Genomic DNA, 7,367 nt, shown 5'->3' on the forward strand with positions numbered 1-7,367 from the left:
CAATTCCATTCTACACCGGGTTCCCGTGCATGAATATCATTATCCGAAATGGGTTCCCAAAAATCAATCCGGAGATCATAAATATCGTGAATGTTGTAAATAGAAGGCGAACTCCAGACAAGATCATTCCAAGTTTTGGAGTACTGAAACCACCATTCTCATAAATATGATGCGGGGGTGGCGAATGTGACTGGAATGTCTCATTGTCCAAATTGAAAGATACTATCTGAATATTGTCATAAAAATAATAATTTATTCAAAAAATACAACCATGTGCGTACACACCTAAATCCCAAAAAGTAAAAGGAAAATATCCGATGTTCCTCCATCCCCTGTTGTTGCCTAGAGTGTGTACGTCCAGTTTAGCGTCCACTTGAATTCGAACTACTTTGTATTCACCGGTAAGCTGACATAGCCAAACCCCCCTACGACGGATCGTGGATCCCAACTAATTTGTGACGTTGGTGTTGGATCGCATATTTGTGGCAGATGGAGGTGCTCACCCATTGTTGGATTCATAATATGGATAAGATCTTGTATGCCGTGGTGTGAAACATAAAAACATACCAGACCATTACAAGATCCAACGATTGGGTGTGACATGTTTTCATCATATGATCGGATAATATTCCAGGTACCATTATTTCCAAATAACATCTGATAGAAATCTCCCATCATCGTGTAGTAATCTTCCTCCTCAATTTGTTCTTTGTAGAAGAGTTGCGTAACTTTTTCTTCTGTCACTTTTTGAGTGAAACCGAAAAGGAGTCCAATTCTTTTGTCTGCAAGGACAGAATTCCACTCTTTGCATACACATTTGCTTGCCAAAATACCTTCTGTACTTGGGAGGAGGTGTAGTATCTCGGGAGTTAAATCCGACAACATTTCCGTTACTATTACTGGTGAAATATATTTTTTTTAATGTAGAAGTATTTAGGATTTCGTTTTTGTTGAATGCTTATATAGACATCCAATGGATGCAATATGTGTCCCAAACACAACACACCTGTTGGAATTTTCATGTCTTTTGGTGTTTCAAAATCTATTCGGTTAATGTGAAGCGTAATACGAAGGGGTGCGAACCGTTACACCGTTTGGCCAATGGTCGCATCCTTAATCAGCATGCCTTATTTAAAAATCCATGATCCAAACAAGAAATGGATATTTTCACGTGTTTATATGAGATTTATTCCAGTTTATCAACATTCTATTTATGTGTCCATTGCAAATTTAAAAATTAGGGTTATGACCATAGTATATTAATCTTTTGAAGACAAGAAATTAGGGTTATGACCATAGTATATTAATCTTTTGAATAAAAAAAATGATCCCAATATATATTGCTATTGCCAATCATGTATAGCTGTAATTTATGCTGTTGACCAATATACGAAAGCCAAAAGAGAATTTGGGCATGCTTATAGCGCTTGGCTGGACGGAATTGTTGCGCATGGCTTTGAGTAGGTGTGAATTACCGAGGGAATTACACCAAAAATAGAAATTTGTTCAGAGAAGATTAGGCATGGCGAATCATGGAGAGAGATACTTCAGATGCCTACATATTTGGCAAGAGTTTAGCCAAGGCATGCACATTAGCGAAGAGTACATGATTATGATCTACTGTAAGATAAAGCATATATGTACTAAATCAACATGGTTGTGTTTACGCAATTTTTTAGTGCTATTTTTCCTTATTTAGATAAATCATACTATATACTAAAATCAATGTGGTGTTGTACGCGTATATGAGAATATATTTATCAATATGGAAACTGTTATATTTTGTTTATTTGAGTGTGATATGCGAAATACAACTAAATTAGGTAATTGGAGATAATGCTCCTAACCTAGAAAAAATTAGGGTTTTTTCAATATATATATATATATACCACACCAGCATAAAAGATAGATTGATATATTAGAGGAAGAAAATGAGTTCAAATAAGAGGATTAAAACAACTCCAACGATAGTAATGGCTGTACCTACAAAGATAAGGATCACCATAACTATTCATGGCGTGTGTAAGGTTCCTGGCATGACACTGTTAGCTGAAGTTCAAGATCACGTGGACAATCTTACTCTTCCTGCTTATGCTTCTGTTGAAATGGATGGTGTCCATGCTCCCATTCCTTCGAATGAGCCTGTTGGTGAAACTGTGTCTGGCGCACCAGAAATACCCAGGGAGACACCTCTAGAGCAACAGGTACTTGAAGTTCCAGCACAGCCGGCTAATGCTGCGACACGAGTACCAGATCCAGATGCGATGATTTTAGTTGAGCAGATAATCAAAGAAACTTTTGAATAATGTGGTTTTTGTTTTTAGAAATTTTTTTATTTTAATTAATTATTTTTTAAAATATTGAGGATGTTGGTATTATTTTGCTTGGTTTAGTTTTATAAAAATATCGGTTCTTTAAATTCTTTGCTTGATATTTGTTTGTTAATCAGTCATTTGTAATTAACTCGTTGAGTCAACACAATTCAGTGGTCAGAATATATTCTAGATTATAATTAGATGTGTATATGCCTCCACCAGCACCAAGTAGTTTTGTGGGTCAGTGGAATCATGTAGGTTTCACCGGACTCAATCTTGAGTCAAGTTATTACGGCTTTGACAGATGATCTACTGCTTGTTATACCTTTTGTTAATAAACTTAGACTCAGTTATAGTGTTTGGATGTAGGATATTGTTACCATTAGTGAATCAAGATTGTAGTATGTTTTGAGAAGCAGTTTCTGCACTTTAGATGAAAAGCGTCTAGAATTAGGATTAGTACCTTACCTTGTACCAGGATTCTAGTTCTGGATAGAATTCAGATAATGCTTTAGTAAATTCATAGATCATATAATACATTTCAACATACCATAGTTTAACATACCATTGTTCCTTCCATTAGAAATCACAAAGACATCTCCAGCATACCAAATGTAACCCACTATATTCAAATCAACACAAAAAGGAATCGTAATTGCAATTCCATTAACCAGATTTACAAATACTAGTCAAACCCACCATATTTACAAAAAGACCCTAATTCCTAAGTAGTTCCATTACAGATTAACTAGTCTGTAATTCCCTCAAACTTCTGATAGATTAACTATTCATACCAAGAAAAACTAGACTGTTACCCCCCCCCCTGCAAACACACACCTTAATTACAAACAAACTAAAACTGTTACCCCCTGCAAAACACCTTAAAACCATTAAACCTTAAAACTTTTAACACCTTAACACCTTAAAACTGTTAGCAGTTACCATCTGCATAACAGTATCAAAAAAAGCCCACCTGTTCCAAAAAAAGAAAAATATCCGAATAACAACATAACCACAAGAAAACATCTGTTAGCAGATTCAACAATATGAGGAAAATCATCAATGAGCAAAATGATCAGCAAACACCTACAAGATTTCTTTGAATTTTCACGAAGAAGCTCTTAGTCCGATTTCACAAAATCGAAGCTTTCCCATCGAAATCTTGTTGATGTTCCAGGGATGATTATTCAGAATCATCACCGTTGTTCTCATTACTCTGTTGACTGCTATCGTCGTCGTTGTCGATGCCCATGTCATGATCGCTGTAATCATTGTTATACTGAATGCATGTTTTAGTTGCACTTCCATAACCTTTATCACCTGCATCTTCACTTCCTTCATCATCTTCATTCTCTTCCTCCAAATCTCCAACCTCAACTGGTTCACCATTCTCATCAACACCATCAATTGTTTCTCCATCAGAATCAACATTCAATCTCTCATTCATGGTTCTTGCAAAAAGCCTAGGGATTGCTTTTTCTGCTAAGAACCTTTCATACCATGCATCCTCAATCTTCTTTTCTCTCTTCCTCCTTTGTTTCTCTGTCTCAGAATTTCTCTCATGATCATCACTTCTCTCAAAATCATTCTCTTTCTCTTCAGAATCACTTGAGGTTGCACTACGGGTCTTTCTCCAAACAAATCTGCTCCTTCTCCCCTCATATCTCTCCTCTATTTCTTTGGCTTTCCTCACATCTCTTGCAATTCTCTTCCTCTTCCATTGTTCATACAGTGGAGCATTTTCCTGACAAACTCTTTCGAACTCAATCAAACGATTTCTCTCATCAATCTCTTGCTGCACAAAATCCATCAAATTATCCAACTCTCTAGTAGAGAGAGTCTTGGCAACTTTCTTGGCGAACTTAAAAGGTGCAGAAGGCTGATTATCTCCGTTAGCATTGTTTCCTCCTAGATCACCCATTATCTCTAATCTATGTTTTCTTTTCTTAATTTCCTTGCCTAATTTAGGATGATTTTGTGTGTTTTGGAAATTCTCTGTTTAATTTCCTTTTGTAGAGAAGATGACATTAATAGTCATTTAAGGCATTCGGTGGAACGTCTAGTCCCTTAGCAATTCACGCCTATTCAAAGGCATGCGCAACAAGTCCTAAACCCATCATAATAACTCCTGCACACCAACATTGCTAATGGGAGTGTACCAAATTAGCGGGTGGTGGGTTCAAAAATCATAAGAGAAAATTGGTTTTTCCTTGGGGCTGGTGCGCCCCCACTAATTTGGTACACCCCCATTAGCCTAATTGCAGACTCTTTCGATGGTCAATATCTAATAAATCTGCCACTAAGGGGTTGATAGACAGTTCAAACAAGCACTAATTATCATATTTGATTTTTTGGTAGATACTGCAGCGCCAGCACCTGTTGAGGGACATGATGTGTCTCTGGTGTACTGCATCTTGAATGGCAATGTTCACACCTGAAATGGCTTAACATTGATGAGATTTGTTAGGTGTACAAAAAATGGTCAAACATAGTTAGGTGTACAAAAAATGGTCAAACATAAGGTCAAATACCAAATAAAATCAGCACAATGGTCAAACATAAGGTCAAATAACAAATAAAATCAGCACACTTGTGTATATTTGGCATAATTATTTGATTTGATAATTAGTTAACAGATGGGCCATATCTTGAACTGCAACATGGTTTGGTTCAGGCATCATGCCATATCTCAATACCCTGGTCCCTGAGTCCTGACCAAAAACAAAATAGGTCAAGCAAAATCAAATCAGCACTGTGCCACATAATGCCTAAATTTTAAAGAAAAATAAAAAAGGTCCAAAGAGTTTCGAACCTCCAACTTAAAATAACTAAAATGAACCATTGTTCCTCAATAACCCTTTGGTTTCCTTGTTAATCCCTTTGGTTTCCCTGTTTATTCTCTCTCTGGAATGAATAAACTATATTCTTGTAGGGTCACGGCTATTTCCAAGAGAAAGCTTTAATCGAACACGTACCCTAGTCTAATTGGCACATATTCTAACCCACAATGTCATAATGACATGATAAACCTAGGTAAAATGGCATTTTGGTTAATCAAAGTAGAATTTTTTTTTATTTCCTTCTCTTACTTGCGCTAGAGAAAGACTGGAAGAGGCGAAATAGAGAAACCCTAGGTAAGGGATTCTTTCCTTCTCTTATCAGATTAAATTCAAACTTACTTTTTTAATTTCCTGAATGGGGGATGTTTTTATTTTATTAATTTGAAATTACTATTGCTAGGGTTTCAGGTATATACCTTTCCCAAATCTAAAATCGTTTTCTACTGTATTATGTAAACCTAGGGTTCTGTCAATTTTAAGAGTTTTTTATGATCTTGGTTGTGATTCTATATCTTAGTAAGAATTTTAAGAGTTTTTTATTGTCAGGGTTTCTTTTGTTTTGTTCAGGTATTTCATATTTTTATGATCATAAACCAATTTAGGTCTTTCATATCTTAGTATTAATTGGTTGAAACAATTGATGTTTTGTGTGATTCTTGTGACGGAAATTATGGAATTTGGTTTAGGTTGAGATAATTTTTGTTACTAGTGGATGTTAATGGATTTAGGAATTTTCTTTTGTTGTTGTAAGGATTAAAAGTTACATTGTAGATTAGGCCGGCGTTGTTATATAGCTGGAAAGGAGAATCTGTTACTGTATTCTATCGATTTTGTTTTTCTTCACTTCGCAACGGTGTTCTATCATGCTAAGCAATTGGTTTAACAGGGAAGAAGGCGTATTTGAACCCGACGTTCGACAAGCAACGCACGTGCACTCCACTTGTAGACTATTAGAGAACCTACTCATTCCCTACCTCCACATACAACAAATGGCATCGTTTGACTCCGCGGAAGATTTGGCAATCACCAAAGCATGGGCAGCCGAAAGTGTAGTTTTCTAGATCGCTCCTCGACCGAGACCCTTTGGGCGAAGATACATAAAAAATTTAGCCAAGATTATGGGAACCCGAGAGGAAGAAGTGTTCAACAAATCAAAGATAAGCACAACATCATCCTAGATGCGGTAGCTGGGTTTTTTAAAATCAAACACCGGATCTGGCACTCAAGCCACCTGAGCTTGTCCCCTCTACAACTTGTATGTATCTTTATGGTTTATTCGGCATAATACTTTTTTCAATTTATATGTAACCAAATAAGTTTGTGTGTTGTTTTTGTAGCACGAAACCGTTAAAGCGCGCTACTTAAAGGAAAAAGGGGAAGCATTCACATTTGATGAAATCGTTTACTTCATAGTATTCATATTTTCGGAGTACCACCAGCTACGGAGTACCACCAGAACTCAATGGTGGGTGAATTGGACTTCATACTCTTATTTGGCTTCTAGATAGCAAAGGCCAATTCTCTGTTAAGAGTGTCTATAATGTGTTGTCTAGTGCATCTAATACTTTTGCAGGTACTAATTCTGTTTCTCCACAGGTATAGAAAGCTTTGTGGAAGTTAAATTATTTGTATGGAAGTACTTAAAAGATAGTCCCAACAAGAGATAAACTAGCTAGATATGGAAATTATTTGTTTGGTTTTAAATATCAATTTTAGTAGTATTATGGTAAAGCATTGTTCATTTAAGAGCTAGATTCTCTCTTGGTTTATGATACAACATTGTTCATTTGCAGGAACATAACTCCAAATAAGACAATGTCAATAGATGTCATTAATAAACTTGTGCCTCCTGGAACTAATCTTGTTTCTTCTACTAATGGGGTTGTGCAGCCGCTAAGATGGAAACCTTCTGATAATGTTTACAAATTTTGATGCTTCTTTTAAGTCAGATTCATTACAAGGTGGAATAGGGATAATAGTTAGGAATTGTGCAGGTAGCTGCATTCGGGTGCAAGGACAATGTTTCAATGGAGGAATGAAGATAGGAGTTGTAGCTGAGGAGCTGGAATGTAAGGCTATGATGGCAGCTGTTACTCTGGCACAAACTTTAATCATGTTATCTTTGAATCAGATTGACAAACTTTAATAAAATCCATCAATGATCAAACCTATTATGTTAATTGGATGAATCAAGCTTTGGTTTTAGATATTA

This window comes from Papaver somniferum, chromosome 1 (genome assembly GCF_003573695.1).
Source record: "Papaver somniferum cultivar HN1 chromosome 1, ASM357369v1, whole genome shotgun sequence".
NCBI lineage: Eukaryota > Viridiplantae > Streptophyta > Magnoliopsida > Ranunculales > Papaveraceae > Papaver > Papaver somniferum.